Source organism: Lepisma saccharinum, chromosome 25 (genome assembly GCF_977018435.1).
Source record: "Lepisma saccharinum chromosome 25, izLepSacc3.1, whole genome shotgun sequence".
Taxonomy (NCBI): Eukaryota; Metazoa; Arthropoda; class Insecta; order Zygentoma; family Lepismatidae; genus Lepisma; species Lepisma saccharinum.
In genome coordinates, this window is record NC_139253.1 from 19,420,661 (window position 1) to 19,442,411 (window position 21,751).

Below are 21,751 nucleotides of genomic sequence, written 5' to 3' on the forward strand. Positions count from 1 at the left end.
GTTATCTATTATGTCAGAAATAGTATTACTGCTATTATTGTATCCTTGAGAAGATTAAACTACACGTTATATCAGGTAAGCGAATAATCGACAACTGATTTTATCCCTCCACACACACATTTAAAGATCATTAAATGTTAAAATCTGGTTTCAAGTGTAGTTGCCATAAATCTTTGGATATTAAGAGGGAATTGGAAAGCTATATTTTGGAATACGTAATCAGCTTCTTCGATTGAGAGGTAGACGTACTGACTTGCTTTAACAATCTACTTTTCGAACGAACACATTTTCGCCTCAGTTATTCTGCTGGAAATCATAATATGGGTGAAATCTATCTATCTTGTATCGAGTATCATAAATACATGTTTTTTAAAAAAGTTTTCTACAAACGAATGAAGCATGGCAAATTATTCGATGGAGAGTCAAAAAGATGAAGTCATAATGAACTACAGAGCGCAATCTAACGTTATTTATTGCGGTGTATGCAAGAAAATATGCCCATACATAACTAATCCCTTCCCATTTCAGCTAACTAACCAGCCAATGATATTGCAACGTTCTAGCTAATGAAAGCTTGCAAATACTGTGAACAAAAGCAATGATTAGGCTCTGACACCATAACAGATGTTGCCAGGAATAAGCTATGTGACCTACATGTTCATTTGGGTATCCAGTAACAGCTTTATTGTCACCATTGTCCCTCTATCCGCTCCAGCAAATTGGCCCTTTGTTCCCGCGCTCTATATGCAATATAATCCGTGATACACACAGCGATCCGCTTATTATCATATCAATACGAAACGCTCGGCTTACTTACTTATAAAATTGGTTTCTGCTGTTCGCGGAAACACTATGTTAAAACCCTAGAACGTTACATATCATTCGTCAATAATTGTAGGCGTGAAATTGTGTGTTCACGTGTGTGTTTGTATGCGGGAGAGATAATGCGTATGAAAATGCATTAATGCACGGTAGAGGGCCCAAATATTTTGGCTTAGATGTAGCCTTGGTATAATTAAAATATCTCGTCTTAGTTGTAGCCTTAGCATAAAATTAATTGCACTAGTACAATATCGTAAATGTATTGTAACGTCTGTGGTGTAGTTATAACAATTATCGTTTACCTTAACAAAACTTCAAGGTCTCTCAAATTATTCATTATGAAAATATTACAAGAGTGGTTATTGGAAACATCCCAGTGAAGCCGTTAAAATATCCATGATTGGTGGCTTGAGTTGAAAGTTGTGTTCTTATATAGGATTTCATGTTCACGCCGTTATAATAATAAAGAAACTCTTTGCAGGGGGGGGGGGAATACAGAAGCTTGCCACAGACAAAGGAAAAACGAGAAAGAAAGAAGTAAAAAAAACCTGGAGATAAGGAAGTCAGATATAGGCAGAAGCAAAAGGACAGACAAATAAATGCGAATTGAGGGGAAGCATAGAAATAAAGAAGTTGATGGAAGCATGAAGTGAAGAAGAGAAATAATTTGTATTTATAGCATGTTATTTATCCAGGTTGCCATGGTAACAATGTTAAAATGTAGATTAATTGCTTCCGGACATTAAAGTTCTGTTATATTTTTTGAACCTACTATGTCTTTTCTTGTGTAATTTTATATGGTAATGAAAATTACACAAGGCAAGAGAAGCTATACACAGAAAGAGAAAAAGGGAAAAGGAAACAAGGAAGCGACACACGCATTTGGGGAGAATAAACGAAATAAATCGAAGAGCAGATCAAAATAGAGAGAAGCAGTAAAGACAATTAAACAGAAAATAGGAGAGAAATAAAAATAATAAAATTTCAAGAAATGATGGACCCCGAAGACTATGAAACTGGAAAAACATGCAAGGAGATTGGAAGAGCCTTACAATTACAATGGAGAAGGGAAAGTAGCCAAAATTTATTGTAGTCCATATGAGTGAAGTGATCCCCTTGACACTTCTTGCGAGCAGTCACGTATGATCATGGCTTTGTAATCAAGGGATCCCGGGTTCGATACCCGGTGCAGGCACCTAGTGGTACGGTCTCGATTAGCCTTACTGTGCATGAAGTGGACTTAAAAACACAAACTCAATCAATCAATGGCCATGGCTTGTCAGCACTATGGGTGCAAAGTGACAAAAAAGCAACAAAATTAAGGATTATTCCAAGCAAATTCTTGAAGTTTCACACGATGTCACATTCAATGAACAAATTCTATCTGTAAAATAAATAATTTTCTCCGTGGATGACAGCAAAAAGTGTCATTAAGCCCCTACAGAAAAGTCAAGAGGATATAATCTTGGTAGAGAAGCGGCGACAACCTGCTAATCTTTGTCACCCAAAATCCCCTCACATACGTCCTGAGCAGAACACGTATTATGACAGAAGAACTTTCCCACCAGCAAGCATGTAATCTGACCGTAGTCTTCAGGCGTCATTATAAGATGAGAGTCCCAGAAGGATTTCGGCCTCGTAAAAAACACAGCGTCTGTGACATCCGTTTTCAGCAGCTGCCGCTAGGAGACACTAGCAAGGGGGAGAGCGTCTGTGTTTTGTTTCTTTTTTACAAGCTTCCTCAGCTGTTGTGTCTGCCTGGACCAAAATGAAGAAGGACAGATCCTAGCTTAGTGGTACATAAACAGAGAGAATTGTCACGTGATATAAACGGCCGGGGGCCCCAAACAAGTGTTGACAATGTTCTTAGCAGGTTGTAATCCACGTTATAAAGCTGGGGTGGAATACATTTTCGCATCCAGTAAACGTGCTATTATACAATGCAACAAAGGAGCTTAATATGATTGTTTGTGGTGGCGCGAGGGGGTTCTCTAACATTGGACCTGCGGAACACTGATCTACACTTAGTTTAACTTAAAATATTTTTCTAATTTCTCTCACTTTAAATATACAAACTCGGAATTAGATTTTCGAATTTAAGTAAAGAGTTTGCCAATAGACGAGACTCGTGTGTTAATAGCCTCTTATTTCAATTAACAGTCAGAATTTAAAAATATTACTCAAAATTTCAAGTCGAGAAAGTCTTGATTTCTGTAGCTGATGCACAATAATGGGAATGTCACACTTGCGCTTTCAGTATTTTTGAAAAGAATAATATATCAGTTAACTTCTTGCTGGTTATATAACAATGTTTTCAATTATCTAATTTCAGTTTCAGAAAGATCCGAAAACGATAAATCTTGATCGAAACGTAACAATTGTAATTATTGTATTTTTATTTTTGTTATCGTAACGTTCCGTAGAATACGTCGCGAGCATAACAACTCACCGCAGATCCGTAGATACCTATCTATTCCTATGTCCATGCTGATCCAATCTGTAGGAGTTTAAAACTCAATAGTTGTGCATTGCCATTCAGAGCGTGTAAATTAGTACCTCTTGCACCTTACCACCAAGCTCACCATGAGCAGAGAGTGCTCTACCGTCAAGGATGAATGATCAACCCAGTAAGATCCCCCACACCCAAGGGTATGAGACGGTATATAGTGTGGCTTTACTTCCATTTTTGACTAATCGTGGCGACGAGGATTGCAGGTGATTAGATGAGGTTGATGGAGGAACACCCACAATTACCTTGAAATTACGTGACTAGTCCGTAACTTGACCAACTAACCAGCGCATCCGATTTATTATTTAACAAAAATACAGCAATGACAAAAAGCAGTAATTTTCTATTTCATGTATTTTAATTGATTGATGTGATAACTACATTCAAACCACCCCGATGGGTATTCCAAAATTAGTATGATGACCCAACATCATGGGAAAATTTGAGAGCCACTTACGCAACAACATGAAGAATGTAGAAATGAATAATATCAATTATTATTAATCTCATTGCTCAAGCAAGGAGTCTTCTGTAAACGTGATTGTTAACACAAATTGTTTCCCCATTTATTTAAAATTATTTACATATATACCTTTCTAACATTGTTTTCCATCTTGTACACATTCTGAAGAACATTATTAAATCCATCTGTACCTACTGTTGTAAGAGATTTCGCCACCCCTTTCACAGTAGGTGAGACAATCACACTTAGCCCAGCCTTCATTAAAGTCTCTCGCAACAACGAAATCCTCACAACAATGGATCCTTCCAATCGCCATGGAAGTGAGGTGAACAATATAACACTATAATCCATCGAGCGTCAGGAGGAACAATCACCCTTCAACAAACTGCAGTACAGGAGATTGTCGCCCTTGAGCAACAATCAAAAGGGTGCAGTTATAAACAACACCAAAATATAAATTTTTAAACCTACCAAAACTAAATTCACATTTAAGTTTGTGATTTGTACCCCTTCGAAAATTGTGGACCCGTATAATATCAATAGAAGATGTTAAAATTTATTCGCTCAGCTGATATATGCCTACAATACAGAGGCGTCTCCTGAACGCATGCGGTGCATGCTGTGCATGCGTCAATTGTGGGAAAAAGGACAGCTTGCTCTGCGACGACATTAATGAGCACATCTACATTCTAATTTCTTCATATAGGAGAAGTATTTATTTTATACGAGAGCGCTCAACTAAGCTTATATTACATTTCTTGCATCTGAGGTGAAAGAAAGTAATTATTCTTTTCCCAGAATTGACGCATGCGTCACTTCGGATCCATGAAATGTAATATAATCTTAGTTGAGCGCTCTCGTGTAAAATAAACACTTCTCCAATATGTGGCGTTACACCCACACCCCCTATACGCCTTCATGGCGTGGTGCTAAGCACAGGGGAACACTTTACCTTTACCTATATGAAGAAATTAGAATGTAGAAATGCTCATTAATGTCGTCGCAGAGCAAGCTGTCCTTTTTCCCACAATTGACGCATGCGCAGCATGCACCGCATGCGTTCAGGAGACGCCTCTGCCTACAGAATTCAAGTTTAAACCATGAAGTAATTTCAGAACTATTTCCATCCGAATCGTTTGGTATTTCCATAACAGGTACGTTCAGGATGTTGCATTCCGTTCTTGGAAGCCAGTTATTTTAGTTTTCCTTTCTTTTTCAGTTTATGTTCACTAAAGCACGTGCTATTTCTGGGTCTGACAAAACTTACTCTCAGTAGAAGCATGTTTATTGCATTTTCCCAGTATTGTTACGAATATATTCTGCGCAGCGAACATTCCTTGGTTATTTTACGGTGTCGGACCCTCAATCCTCACCTCAGTCCGTGCTATCTGACAGAATTAATTTCGCTTTTACGAGCGCTTGCCGTTTGGCATCGGCGTGGGTTCTGTATCAGTTGACGTCACCTTGGGTTTTGAATACGCGCTTTAAAGGCGCAAGAAGCATGTTGCGACATTCCCAATTCGAGTCAAAGCACGTTCATAGCTCCAGCAGTAACGCCTCGTGCAATTCCTCCAATCTTTCTCTCTCTCGAATTGCCAAACCACGAAGCAACACCGATACGAACGTTTCAGCAAAATCGTAAATTCCAAAAAAATCCGACAGATGTCACACGTTGTAGTATGCAACGATACACTTTCCCGGTAATCTCTGGTGGGAGCGAGCGAAAGCAAGTCTCTGCACAAATAGTGACGTGAGAGGGCTCGACCAATGAACACGTGAGAGAGAACTTAAATGCGTGCAGGGGGAAAAGCGACTGCAGCTACCAGCCACTCGCTCCCCTCTACCGTTATGCGCGGCCTTGCTCCACAGATTCCCGAAATAGAATATAGTCCTTATCGATGATGACTCATGTCATGTATATGACGTCACAGTCATGCATCCATGGACTCTATATGCAACTGTTTCCATACTATTAGACTTTCCGTAATCTTAAGGACATGCGAGACAGTCTCCAACCGGCTTTCCTTCCGAGTCAGTGTTGCCAACTTAGCTCTCTTGGAGCCAGATCTGGCTCTTTCGTGCACTCGTTTGCCTGTGAACTGGGGTGCCCGCCCCCATGCCTCACTATGATACCATCACGGTTCCGGGCCACATAGATCAACTTTTGCCATGGTTATACATTTTGCACGTGACGTGATATTGTTATATTGGCTGCGTCGCCCCACACCCTCTTATATCACCAGCTACTTTTTTATAGCGCCGTGTTGACGTGAAATTGGCATAATATTGTTATCAGGGAACCCTTTATTTTCGATTTTGTACGACCATGAGATGGGTGATGCCGCCGGATCTAGATAGTGAAAACTAAGAATAAATTGTCATCAATTTAGAGTTAACGGTAATAGCAGCGCCCCACCCCTTTGACAACTAATATTATTCTAGGAAGCACTCATGGTGTAAAGACTAAAGAGGTGGATGCAAGCCGATCGTGAAAACTCTCCCTTCCGGCGCATGACGTCATCATCGTTGCAGAAGAGGACTGAAAGGAGTCCGTTCGCTTTACAGTGAAGCGTTCTTCGTGAGACAAATTTCAACTACAGACTCAATATAACTTCAAAACACGCGGAATAACCATAACCATGGTGTACTGAGCCAGGCACGTATCCAAGGAGAGGTCTTAGTGGGCTCGACCCCCCCCCCCTCCGAAAGTTTTCGGTTTACACTAGATAAAATGAGGTTTTTGGTTTCTTGTGGTGTGAAATAAGATAATGTGACGATAATTTAAGGAGAGAAATAATTATCGAGGCAATACGGAGAATGTTCTGTATTCTTGTTATTGTTAATAGTGCATATCCAAGGTGGAAATCAAGGGGCTCAAGCCCCCCCCCTTGTAGGATTTTTTTTCTGTTTATACTACATAAAATTAGGATTTAGGCTTCTTGAATAATGTGATGATAATTTGAGAGAAATAATTATCAAGAAAAGACGGAGAATGTTCTATAACCCTGTTATTGTTACTAGCGCGGATCCAAGGTGGGGACCAGGTGGCTCGACTCCCCTCCCCCAGGAAATGTTTCAGTTTACACTAGATAAAATTAGGCATTTGTCTTCTTGAATAATAGGCCTATGATGATAATTTAAGGAGAAATTATTGTCGAGGCAAGACGAAGAATGTTCTATAACCCTCTTATTATTAATAGCGCGTATCCAAGGTGGGAATCAGGTGGCTCGAGCCTCCCCTCCCCAGTTTACACTAGATATAATTAGGTTCTTGTCTTCTTGAATAATGTGATGATAATTCGTATCCTGAACTGGGTAAGAGTATTTGTGTTGGGCAATCAGCCCAAGTAGGCAGAAAAGCAACGTAAAATGTGATACGTGAAAGCACACAATACATGCACATATATATTATATGTATGTGTGTGTGTGAATGTGTGTGTGTGTATGTGTGTGTGTGTATGTATATATATAAAGAGAGAGAGATAAAAAATTGTTTATTTTGTTCTTCCGCCTGCAAGCCAATACCCATTCGTAACAAAATTCTTCTTTTTTAACAGGAAACCCAAAATACTTGATATTCGTTCCTTTTTTTTTTTTTGTAATGATTGCTACAGCCGTAAAAGGCACAGTTAGGCATATTTTCTTTCGCAATGCACTTAGATTCTTCTCACTAGAAGTGAAACGAAGACAACAAAAAAGAAACACCAGTTCAATGGTCTACAGAAAAGAACAAACCCGGAAACTCCACTTATTACCCTCTGAAAAGCACCCCCTCTCCTGGCTGTGGCCACTATGTTGACGTCAGAGCTGTGACGTATGGCTGAGAGCCATGCGCGTGCATCCACCTGTTTGTCATTCCACCATGGGAAGCACTTCGTAAATCTAGCTCCTTGAAAGTAAGTTTTAACTCCATTTAAGGTGAAATTTAGCTCTTTTATGCGCACAAGGTTTGGCAACACTGCCAGGAGGCAAGGAGAAATGCATTGAGCATATGGGAGTATTTCTTGATTTGTTATCTTGGGAATATCAAACTTCCGATGGAATAGAAAATTATATCAACGGGAAGAGGGCAGTTTGAAGAAGTGGTTGCCCAGCAGAAAAGTCAAAACCTTCCATTTGATTAGCCGTAACTTGATGTTGAAGTTGATTCCCCATAAGGAATACATGGGATTCCGAAAATTCTATTAGTCATATTTTTTACAGGTCGTATCTAGCTTAATAATCAACTTTGAAAAACGCCCCGACCTGCCACATGTGGAGAAATTCATACTCTCTTGTATCCCCACGTTTTTCTTCAGTAGCATTTGCCCATTCCGACGATATTCAAATAAATGCACACATGGTGCGTAACTGTATTTCCTCGCCTTAACGAATATTGCTCTGTGTTCAGAAGTCCCGAAATATTTATTTGTGACCAAATGACTTTTGGTGGAGGTGCATTGTTCCTCAGAAAGTGTAGATGCCCATGTTCGTGACAGATAAATAAACATGTTTCATAGAAAGTATGAAAATGTTTAAATTTGAGGAATGGGTTGATTTCAGATATTTTTTTTTACCTGAAGGAAGGAATTACTATCGTATTTAAAATTATGAATGCTCCATTTTGGACTCCAATGAAAAATTAACTAGTAGACCTACGGAAAAACGAGTTACATCAAAATTTAGCTTATTCAATTCTGCGTTAAGTTATGGCAACCAAAGTTTTTCTTCGAGCATATCTTCGATTTTTTTTTATCGTCGTGAGAACAAAAAAAGTGCTATTCTTTTGGTTGTGGCCCGACCGTCATGAAATTTAAATACAATGCAGGTGGAAAGATCTTAAATACAATTCTAAATTTTCAGATTTTTTAGTAGGCGTCAACGTTTCTTCTCTGACATATTATTCCTTCCATTTCCTTATTCCCTCTTTCTTTTTTTCTCTGCCTTCCTCCATTTTCCCATCTCATCTTTCCCTTATTCTTATCTCCCTTCACCTAGGGTTGCCAGATTTCTCCAGCAATAAAAAAAAAACGGAACATACAGATTATATAGTCATGGATATATTAGTTAAATTTATTTTTGTAACATTTCTAAACATTACAAAATCAATTGCTGTTTAAAACATTGTTAATTCTTAATTTTTAACATTTTGACAAAATATATTAATATTTGAGTGAACTCTTGGCGTCCTTTAAGAGGACATTTTTTCCCCAATGCATTACTATAAAATTCAGAACATGGCTAATTCTCATTCATTTATTATTTCCTTAGCTAAATACGGAACAAATGGGCGTCCCGAGAACATTTTCCGGGATACCGGGACATTTCTTTAGAAAAGGGGACAATCCCGTATATACAATTTGCGTATACATTCTTGAGTCAGTGTGGTTCTCTAGGACGTGTGTTTTCAGCTAAGACTATTTTCTTTTGTCTGTCCAAAGAAAATTCGGAAGATTTAGCGAGAAACAGATAAATACAGTATATACGCAAAAACAAAAAAGTAGTCGCACTAAAAAGCCTAACCTGTAGGCAAAGGAAATGATGCCTCAATGCATGCTCATTTATGCAGGCCTACATAAGTCTGTAGGGTCTTTTATTCAAGTTTATGCTTCTCTTATTTTCATGAAATTATTGCTTCTATTCCATTGTCTTTTTTTCAAATACATTCCGTATTTTTACGTCTTCCTCGTTCGAACGATTTATTTGGCGGCTTTTGACCATAATATACATAGGTTCTTTTTCTTTTCTAATCGTGATCGGTAACTGTGAAGAAATATGATTTTCTAATAGGTTGGTGAATGACTATATTTGTTTTAGATTCATATGTACCAAAGTGCAATGACATTCTTTACATTCTTTGCAAGTATTGGCGTCAGAAAGGGGGGCGGGAGTCGAACTTGTCCGTCCGTCCATTGGCATCGTTCATTTCAAGTTACAAAAAACAAAGCGTTTGTTATTTTCATTGTTAATAACAAAAAAAGTTCATTCAGTTAGTATTCGAACAGAATAAAGTAAGCAATGCATTAATCGAAAAAAAAATACTTCAAAATACAGGAACCAGAATACAAAGAATAAATGGTTCCATAGTTCCAAAATTCAAAAAATTATCGTTTTAGGTGGGACATCAGATCATACAGCATAAACTTTGAGTAGAATCTCCTCTCCCATCTTTTAAAGGTTTTTCTTGGACAGGACATGCAAATGTAAATAACAAAATACAATACCTGTGCATTTCAGTACACTAACGGTATGAAATGTGAAAAATAAAAAAAAATGGACAATAGTTTTGCTGGATATTCACTCGTCTGGTGGTGTAGAAAGTTTCACCATTTATATAAAAACATTAATGGTAATAAGTCTCGAATAAAATGTGTTTATTTTTGTTAATTTATGATATTTTTTATTTACATTAACATTTACAACCTTAGCAATAAAAAATAATGTTGTTATAATTTCAACTATTCAACTTTTATCAATGACCAGACTCCCCCTGAAAAAATTTCTAGTTACGCCCATGTTTCCAAGTTTCGTTGAGTTGACTACTTCCGAACTCATAACACGGCAATATATCAATTTATATGAATGAAGTGCTGTAGGATATACATTTATTAATAAGAGATATGAGCAATGAGAAGTTCATTTTATAATCAACCCTTCAGCATCACACATGGGAAATTTACAATAACTATGAATTACGACACCATTTGAAATCTTCCCCTATGCACGTGGGGACCATATTTTACATCAGCCCCTCCCACTCCCTTCGCACCCCTTTTCATTGTTGTGCAGGGGCGACACTCTCCTGTGCCGCAAGCTTCCGTTTGTTGAGGGGTGATTGTTGCCCCTGACGCTTGATGGATGTTTCTCCATTGTTCACCTCACCTCCATGGCGACTGGAAGGATCCATTGTTGCGAGGATTTAGTTGTTGCCAGAGACTACAAAGGAAGGCTGGGCCAAGGAGTCTGATTGTCTCACCTACTGTGAAAGGGGTGGAGAAATCCCTTGCAACAATAGGTACCGATGGATTTAATAATATTCTACAGAATGTGTACAAGACTGAAAACATTGTTATTCAGAGATCATCTCAAGGAGAACCAAGCAAACGAAAAATTGTTAAACTGTGCAAGTGGACAATTTAGAAGTTCGAAAATTTTAGTTCTTTTGTGAACACTGGAGGGAGACACTGGAAATCTTAAAGAGAAAGGGGAAACTTCATCGCTTGTAAAGAAGAAACTGCAATGCATGTGTAATTTCTTGAAGATTTTTTTAGCATAACTTCTAAAATAAAATATCAGAATTTCCTGTTAGGTTTTTCAAGCAACAAATATAAATACATTAAAAACTCTGCCTATAATTATTTTTATCTTGGAAAAGATATCTAGAAAAAAATGTAGGATTGTAACAACGTAAAATCGCATTTCTCCGTTGTATCGTTAGCCGACTATCATACGTAGACTATTTTATGTCGCCTTTTAACAGTTGGGGAAGAAAAAGTCGTCAGCTGTGCATTTTACCGTGACATGAAGGAATGTAGGGTATGTAAAGGTATGGCCTCCAAGCATACTCGATATTGACCACAGGATAAAAAGGCTGAATGAGATCTAAGAGTCACTTAGAAGGGATATTAGCGGAAATATTTCTGCCTGAGACTATTCACAACGTGAATCGAATATGTCTATCTACTTATGCACACACACACACACACACACACACACGTTGCCAAATAGAAGTTACTGAAAATTACTTTAACTTATAGATAGTAGAATAAAGTTTCGTACTAGAAGATGAGAGATTCAAGACAGAAACAGTGTATGAGAGCGATTTCATTGTTCTACACCTCCTTTACATCTTATCAGCAATCTTTCCAACTCCAAGTAAGTCTAGTTCAGAAATTTATTAACCAAACATGCCTCTCCCCCCCCCCCCTTTGTTTAGTCTGATGAATTATACGTATATGTATCTACTGTCATGACAGTCAAAAATTTAATCTTTTAATTCTAGTATTTCATCTTCACGAAACCATCGCATCTGCCGCATTATTTTTACGTCACAATGATGATCAGAACAGTCAGATACGATATCTACAATTCACTGTACAGTCAACGGCAAAGATAATGGTAGGCAAATTGTCCACCGCTATTTTCATTACTTCTTTATTCTACATCCTGTGTTGTTTTAAGGAATGAAACTATATTGGTTCGAAGCAGGCATTGTTCTCTGCTTATTGACGTCATTCTTTCAATTCATTGTCATCACATTGTGTAATACAGACCGAATAAAAATGGTGGTGGACAATTCGCCTACTGTTTCTTTCGCCGTTGGGTGTACGCCAGCAAGTGAATATTAAGGGACAAGGTGTACTATAAGTTTGTAAATGAGGTTGCTTGCCTGTAATATCCCGCCGAAATGTAATGCTGGAATCTTTGTTTGTTATTAGACAAGATAAAAATTTTGTCACGACGCTGTAAATGAAGCATTATCCAAAGACACACAAAGAGACACTACTTTTCTCCTAGAAATCAAAACAGTGTTCACTATTTCACATAACAACCAAGGAACCACGGACGTACGCAGATTTTTTTTCGAAGGGGGCTGGAACTGTCAAGGCAAATAGTACATAGCTTCTTTCTAGGCAGCGGAATACACAAAAAAGATAGTTCGTACATTTAGAACTTTTCATTCTCAAAAATGACAATTGAATGTTATTTTAAGGAGGGTATTTAGCACTGTTTTTTTCTCTAAATGTTGGTTTTCTCAAAATTTCGGAGTGGGCTGTAGCCCAATACCCCCCTCCCCTTGCGTACGTCAATGCGACAACCACTGAAGTCACCACCCATAAGTCAGTGAACTTCAAGTGTTACGCGGTCTATAAATGTATCACGGTTTAAAAGAAACCGTTAACTTTTCGTACTAACGTTCCTATTATGTTTATCTTGAATGAAAACTGCAGTAAAAATTTCGGCCGGATTGTAACTGCCTTAATAACTCTCTACACTTTACCCCCTCCCCTTCATACTGTAACAAGCAGTTTGCCCTAAATCAATTTGTACTTTCTTACATTCCACAACATGACCTTCAGAGACATGCTGAAACTGAATTGCAAGTTCACATTTATTTATAGCTTCCATGTTGATACTCTTTGTTGCTTATGCACTTTGATTACTACACTCGTACAATGAAGCAAAACGCACAGTATATTTCATTTTATAAATCCTGCTTCATTTGACGTCATCACTTAAGATTTGAAAGGTTCAGCAACGTAGCTTAGTGCGTAGAACAAGCTAACAAACGTTGATGTAAACGTACAACATACCCCAGATTATAGGAAGTGTTGAAGAAACGTAAGAATTGCTATTCACGCCAAGGTGCTCGGAACAAGTTTCAACTTGATTAGAACGTTAAGAATCTATGCAGGCAATTAGTACAAACATGCCAAATCGACAATAGTTATACAAATTCTCGCCAAGTACTTGATTCTCAGTATTCACTAATGCAAGCATATCTTAAACCTGTTTCAATATCATCTAATACATATATTCAAACAAAAGTTATCACTGGAAAGATCTTGTACGTACAAAAAATGTACAAGGGCAGTTACATATTTCGTAAGCTAGTCTTCGGCATTTACGGTGTTATGCATTTGAAAGATCACGTTCGAGTCACAGAATGATATTTCAAAAAGTGCATTTCATATATTCATTTGGATCTTATTCGGTTTCTAGTTACAGAAGTATAAAATGAAAGAAAAACTAAAACTTACTTGCTTTACATTTTACTGCTATCAGGCACACTGCCATAATGTTACGATCTTCAAAAAGTATATTTTTCATTTTTTTGTCTATTCTCTCAGCGGTAATTCATGTACAATTACACTGAGGAACAATGAAATTTGCCGCGACCGGAAAACAACCTATTTCTATGTTTTTTGACTTGCTGAACACGAAAATGATGTTATTTTTTCTTCACCACGTCTAGTTTTTGAAAAAAAACGCGAAATTGAAGTAAATGTGACAAAGCTTCTTTTCGCCATATGATATACAAGGATTCTTCAAGAGAACACCCCATGTAGCACACATTGTTGGGCCAACGTTGGGTGATTGTCAGCATGGTTGGGAAGTGGTTGGTAGTTCTAGCCAACGAATATCTTACGTTGGGCCAATGATTCACATTGTTGGCAGACATGGTTGTCAATTACGCCCATATTGTAGGTTGGCCCAACATTGCATTCAAGGTTTGGTACAGTGGCCAGTGACGTTATGCCAAACGAGAAAGAGGGAGTAAAATTCCCCCTGTCGATCAGCAAGACCCTACAGTGGGAAATAAATTCTGTTTAACGTTAAAAAATGTGCAAAAGCAATCACTTAAAGTGAAAATGACGTGTAGAATTAGATATTTCCAGAGCTTGAACATTTTCCGTCTCGAAAATTTCCCGACTTCCCGTCGAGAATGTCGGAATTTAAAAAATTTCCGACCCAAAAAATGCTGTCCCGCACACACCTCTAAAAACAATCACTGGAAATAGCGTGTAAAATTCGAGTTTTATGAAGTGTCGGGAAAAATAAAATATTTCTCGTCCCGAAAATTTTCCGATTTACTAGGAAAATGGTGAATTTTACCCGTCCCGACCAGAAATTTTCTGTCCCGCACTTACCTAATGTGAACGAATAGTGCGAATTCAATTTCTATTGCGCTACAATGTAAAGCTTAGGGCAACCAAATGAAGAACGAAATTCTTTCAGGACAAAACGAACCTCGGGCTGTTGCCGGAAAGTATAGCAAAGAACATTCTCAATGAATTTAGTTAAATATAGACGTAAAAACGATGGTGTACTCTTTGATTTGTTCATCCTCCGGAGAATTTTTTTAAAATAATAATTTCACATAACGATTTATATCGAAATACATATAATCGATGTGTGTTTGAAAGTCGATTGTGACTTTGTGATGGCGGCCAAAGTGGATACGGATATGTGACGACTGACGAGTTAAATGTTTTTTTTTACTGAAGACGACGTTGAGAAAGGTAAGTGATATACTGATTTAGTTCGATAATAGTACAGAGAATGAAAAATAATGTTATAATTTACTTGCAGAGTTATTCATATTTACATAGTTATAATAGTGAAGGTGGCCGCGGTGGCTCAGTCGGTAACGCGTCTGACTACCATGCTCAAGGTCCCGGGTTCGATCCCCGGCCGGTTCAAATCCGGGAACTTTTCTAACGATGGAAGCGGCCCCGGCGCCCACCCAGCGTCGAATAACATGGGTACCTGGGGGAAACCCTGGGGGGTAAAGGCGGTCAGGGGCGTGATGCTGATCACATCACCCCCACTCACGACCGGATCAAGAAAGTGTGGGGCGTTACTCCCACACCCCCTAAGCACAGGGGAGCACTTTACCTTTTTTTTTATAAAAGTTATGCATTCCGAGGCAGTTTTTGGTAACGGTTAGATTTTTAAGAATTTACAAAATAACATTGTATGTTTCAACATTTTCATTATTAAGCATGTCTAGGAACTTACGACCAAAAATTGGTGAGAGTATCACCATGAAATCGGGATGTAATAGATCGAACATGTGCCAGTTTTCTTTTCTTGGGGACCAAAAATTCAATTTTTGTGGGTCTCTTTAATTGCAATTGAAATTATAAATTATTTCCTTGTTATGCATTATGAGAAACATCGACGATTTTTTCGAGAGAGACTCTGAATCACACAACCTCAACGAAGAATGTTGAAAGAGTATTTTTCGTATCTTTCCAGTTGCCAGTTGCTCAAGTTCCTTTTGTTTTATTGTGATTTCATCATGTTATGAATGCAATTTTTACATGGTTTGATTTCGATTTACTTCTGCTAACACCTATTGCAGAGTTGTAGCGATTGCTTGAGATATTGTTCAATATGTGCCTTTGTGGTAAATGTTTACTATCCTTCGGACACCTATAACTTCTGAGTTTCGTCAATTATTGACATTTCTACTTACCTATCTGCTTCGCGGATCATTTCTTAACGTGTATTCACGTTTTTTTGATCATTTTTTTTTTAAAAAAAAAAAAGTGTTTTTGTAACTGAAGAACGTACGTTTCCGCAAATGGTTTGTGGGGCTATGCGGGAATGGTGTGTGGGGCTATGCGAGAATGTTGTGTGGGGCTACGCATATTTTTTTCGAAACCAATTTTTAACTATTGTGACCCTACCTAACCTAACCTTACCGGAAATGGTTTGTGGGGCTTTGCATCAATGGTTGAATTTCCGCTATGAAACATTCCCACATCACACAAAACACCTTCCAGATGTTAGACAATACTACAGGAACTTATTACGGTAAGTAGTTTCTTCTGTAGAAATGAAGAAATCTGTCCGAAGGATAGTAAACTAGTACCGTATATTGTACTGATTGCAAGAGATTGATCTTTTACTTTTACTGGCATCTTCATTCTAGGTGAAGGCAAAGCAACTTCGGCTCTACAATCTACATCTGGGTCAGACAAGAGAATTGCAAATTGCCAGTTTCATGGGAGTAGTTTATCTGTTATTTCACGTCATCGGGCAAAAATTGAGAATAGACTGTTAGGAATACATGAAAATCAGAAGCTTATTTTGGAAATTTTGAATCCAACATTGATATCCTCAAATCAGCCCTTGCCTGAAAATCTAAAGCTTCCTTGTCAAACAGAGGATGACATTCAGAGGGTGGAAGAGTGGTTACTTTCTTCTCCTGAGCACATGAAGCAGATGGTAAGTTGACATATTTCTGTGAGTGAAATCATTAATGTCAAACTTTTTTTTTTTGTGTTAATCGAGCAGTTAACATTTTCAGCATAATTGACTGTAGCTCAAAGTGGTATGTAATTTAAGAGAGATCAATTACATTCTAAACTCCATGTGCTTCTTTTACTTCAATATATAAGTTTCACTGAACAAATCATGCAAATTGAAGTATTTCAGTTTTCATAAAAATTTTGATCTCCGGGAGACGTCTCAAATTCGTTTATTTTGTTATTTTTCACATTTGTACTTACCTATTATGCATTGCTAAAGATTCTTTAAGGTGGGATTTCGCTTTTTTGACTAAAATAATTTCAATTTTGCACATATCGAGTAATTATTGTTCGTTCCTTTTTTGCTTGCGTTACACACAATCTGGTGGGCAAATCTTGACTAACGTTGTCTATCGTCAGTGGGTATGCAGTGTTTCCAACCTTCCTAACAAAAAAATAACTACTTCCCTAGTTAAAAGAAGGGTTATCTTAGTTACGGTAGGTTAGGTTAACATAGTTAAAAAAAGGGTTACATTAGTTACGTTACATTAACTTTGTTAGGTTAACATACTCAAAAATCATGCACATTAAGATGCAGATTTACATAGGTTATGTAACGTTAACATAGTTACAAATATGTGTGGTTGGAAACACTGATCGGGGGTTACGTCATGAAATGCTCACAACATCTGTTTTATGTAGTGGAAGGAAATAGAGGCAACAGCTTTTGTGCATCAGAGAGACAAACATTAATCTAGAAAAATACATGATTTACCAGCCAAATAAATTGAACGATGGAAGAAAACACTTCCATGACCTTTCAAAAGTGTACAGAAACTCAGTTCCGTTCTGTAAAATTGAAGAAATACGTTTCCCGGAGATTGAAATTTTACGATAAAATGTGTACCTTGTATCGCCCACAGTGCAGTCAGTGCTTCTTGATTGAATTAATGTTTCGTTGTAGGAATCATACATGAGTTTCATTGGAGGCAAAAACCTACAGCAAATTGAGTGAAGAATTCTGGATAAAATATTTTCTAATGCATTGGCAGCAAGTCATAACTGGACTGGAGAACACAACAAAATACCTCTCCGACATTTGAAATTATTGGAACTTGTACCAAGTAAGATAGAAGGCTGTTCTTTTTTTCTTTTTTCAATTTGTAACTAAATTTGGCTGTAGGGCCATTACTTGTTGATGTAAAATCCAAATAATGTACATGATGGAAAGTTTTGGAACATTTAGTATTAACAGTAAGCATTCTTTTACATAAGTCATTAAAAATCCTCTAATAAGGACATTTCAAAAATGTATTCTAAGAAGAAACATTTTTATTTAAAAAAAACTTATTTGTTGTTTAATTTTACCATTGTTTTTGGTATATATATATTTTTACTTCAGCTGTCTTATTTACTTAATAGGAAAAACTAATATTATTTCATGTAACACTGAAGTATTCTGCTTTTACTAGAACAGTGTTCATAAGTGCAAACTCATTTGTCACATTTCATCAAGCCTGGCTCAGTTAGTTGAGCTTTCACTTTATATTCAGAAGGTAGTGAGTTAGATCTCAGATGAGGCCAGGCTAGCCATGCAGTTTCTTCCCTGCAGTTTTACATGACTCACACGAAATGAATATTGTGGCAAATCTCTGTAATTCCTTTCTCATCCTTTCTCTACCATATAGTCATGGGCTTCCGGATGGGGTGCATGCCTCCCCCCCCCCGGAAAATGAAAGTCAACCAAAAATTATGTATTTCACACATGTAATTTCATTTTAGCCACAATAATATCTGTTACTTGTTGCATGAACACCATAAATTCAAATTTGAGCAATTTGTTTTTAGGAAACAACACTATTTTTGGGGGAAAATGTGCCTTGTTTGCCCCCTACCCTGGGAAAAAAATACCTTCCTTCCCCTCCCTGGAAAAAAACCTGCGGACGTCCATGCATATAGTATAAGTAACTGTCTAGATGTGAAGGATTAATGTCACCCCACATGGATAATATATGAATATTAGTTTCCTTTCATGGGAAGTTTAATCCTCATACTAAAGATAGGCCCAAGTGCACATATCATATGGTATGTTACATTTGAGTTCATCCATGGATCTAACAGTTTGAATTGTTTCTAGTTTCAGTTCGAAGGAATGCATGTACAACAAATGCATCAGATTATGAAATACACTCAGTGATACAAAGCTGGTTCCGCTTTGTCAAAGATAGAGATGGCAGCCGGGAGCAATGTAGAAAGGAAAAGGCAACTGCAGGAACATCAAGAAATAAGTAAACAAGTAAAGACTGGTGATACTTTTTCAGCAAGATATGAGAGACGAGTCATTTCTAAAGCTGCAGAAATTATAATGAGTGAATTTCATGAAGTCCCTTCTGTTTCAGGATCTACAGACATAATTCAAAGTGGTTCTGTTGTTCAGACTACAAGTTCATTTGACTGTATCAAATCTATACTTTTGAATGAAAATGAGAATTGTATTGTGGGAACAACCTCACCTGATGATTGCTTCTTAATGAAAGATGGTGGGTGATGTTGTTGTTGTAAACTCCATTGAAAAGGATCGTAGTAACGATGGTTTGTACATATAATTTAAATTGAACATTTTCATAAACAAATTGAACATTTTCACTTCACCTCTTCCAAGCAGTAGATTGTTTATGTTTAAGTTAAAAGAATGTAAGAACAGAGTTATTGTATCCTCAAGTTATTTACATAAAAAGTATATTCGTATATTCTTACAGCAGATTTCGCTGACACATCAGCATTTGGATGTATTCCATTTTGTAATAATAAGCTATTCTATTGAAATGACATTGTGTTCTTTGACACCTAAATTGTCAACCTCTTGCACCTTTTTTCCTTCCATAAATACAATAGCATCTTGCTACTTGTTTGTAATGTATGACGGTAATTATAGTATATGTAAAATTAGTTTTGCTTATTGCCTCCGCTAAGAAATGTTTTACTTTTATAGTGATAAATACATAAGTTTTTTTTATCATTCCTTGTATTCTTCTCCAGTGTTTGAAAATGTCTTGATAATATAATCTTAATAAATTTTTATACATACAAGAAATAATGCAATTGTTTGTAAAATATTTATTAATATTATAAAGAAACTTGCCAAAAGTATTAACATTGGCATGTTGGTTTTTGGTTTGATTATTAATGGTTGGGAAGTTATTTCCTGTATTAGCCCAATGCTGGGAAATAGATTTGGTTGGAAGATTGTTGGCAAAGTTTTTCCATTGTAGTTGGGCCAACGTTGGGAAATAGGTTTGGTTGGGAGATGGTTGGCAAAGTTTTTCCATTGTAGTTGGGCCAACGTTGGGAAATAGTTGGTTGGGAGATTGATGGCAAGGCGGACATCACCAACAGTTCGCCAACCGTTGGCACAAAAAATTTGTAACCATTTACCAACGTTGGCCCAACCTTTGTGTGCTACATGGGACGTGTGGCTGTTTTTCCTGCGTAATATGAAGAAAGCATTGTAACGACAACAAAAGGGCAAACATTGTTGTTTATTTTGTTACCCGATAAGATAAGAGTAGAGAAAAGTCTTTGTTAAAGAGGCAAGGTGACTTATTGTACTGTGTCTTTATTAGTTGCGTTCTGTTCGCTGGAAGTGTAGGTTGTGTGTTAAGTTGTGTGCTGCATCGCGATTGTTTTGTGTGGTATTTGAAAATAGTGCAGTGATGCCTCGTAACTGTGTAAATTCACCCAATCTGTTCTGCTATGTGTGCGGTGAGTTCACGACAACATCCCAACGAAACTCAATTACACCAATAGTGAAGAAAGCTTACGAGCTCTATTCCGAATGCAAAATCGGAGCGTAAGATCAAGGGTGTGCTCCTCATGTCTGTTGCAGTAGATGCTCGCGATATTTAGGAGGGTGGTTACATGGTACCCATCTATCTATGCCCTTCGCTGTTCCCATGGTATGGCGCGAACCTCGAGATCACGTTACTTGTTACTTTTGTTTAACTAATGTAACGGGATTCTCAAGAAAATCCAAAATTATCCTACAGTACCCAAATTTACCTTCTGCGATAAGACCAGTGCAACATGGTGAGACATTACCTGTTCCAAAGCCACCGTTGGAATGGTCTTTGGAAGAGGAAACAGAAACTTCCTCAGATGAACCGATATCTTCTCTCGGACATGATCCTGACTTTCAACTACACATCAAGTTCGGGTTAATGAAGAACTTTGTGAAGACCATGAACAAAGAAGGAAAAGGGTTTGAGTACTTACGAAGCAAATTTCCTGGTGTAAGCGATGTTAAAATAAAAGAAGGGATATTTTGTTGGCCCTCAAATCCGGGAGGTAATGAACGATCCCAATTTTGAAGAACTGTTAAGTGAATGTGAGAAAGCAGCATGGGGTGCGTTCAAGGGTGTGTGTCGCAATTTTCTTGGCAACCATAGGGCTCACAATTACTCTAAACTTGTAGCACGTATGCTGGCAACATACAAAAAAATGGGATGCAATATGTCTCTCAAGATACACTTTCTGTGTTCCCATTTAGACTTTTTCCCCTCTAATCTGGGTACAGTGAGTGACGAGCAGGGCAAGCTCTTTCACCAACAAATCGCAGAAATGGAAAAACGTTATAAAGGCAGATGGTCTCCCAGATTACTAGCGGATTACTGCTGGAACACAGTATCAGATGTTCAACACGCCTGCTACAAGCGGAAATCATACAGAAATACGTTTTGAAGGTGTGTTACTTTTACTGTTTACTTTAATGTTTACTATTTTACTGCAACTGCAAATTTTAGTGCATGTCATAACTACATCATTTGCAATCATATTTGGTATTCTATGAACCAATGTATTACTAATATTCACACTATCACATTAAGGTTTGGAGCAATATGCAATATTTTACCCTTCTTTTAATGTGCGGTGAAAATTTTTCAAAATGGTTTCCGCCAGAAATGGTACGTGATACAGCATTTTTGTTATGATTTTTGAAATCAGCGCACCCGATTTATTAAAGATCACCTATTTTCATCCAGCGGCAAAACAAAAAGTTTTAATTTGTTCCCCAGTGTTATAGGCACGGTATTATTATTTTACCATAGATTATTACCAGGGGTCTTCTAATAATACTTGAGTTAACGATGCAATGGGTATTTGCACCAAAACGCACACAGAGCAGTAGCCATTAATTGTTGACAGTAAGAACGATGTAGT

The 21,751-nt window shown here is 37.5% G+C and overlaps 1 long non-coding RNA gene across 1 annotated transcript; it reads left to right on the top strand.

Annotated features, from left to right (window-relative positions):
• The first annotated feature begins 16,392 nt into the window (after positions 1-16,392).
• LOC145978847 (uncharacterized) lies at positions 16,393-19,395 on the top strand. The gene is made up of 3 exons (XR_014440752.1): positions 16,393-16,511; positions 17,499-17,658; positions 18,672-19,395. It is a non-coding gene; the product is annotated as an uncharacterized LOC145978847 (long non-coding RNA).
• The last annotated feature ends 2,356 nt before the right edge of the window (positions 19,396-21,751 follow it).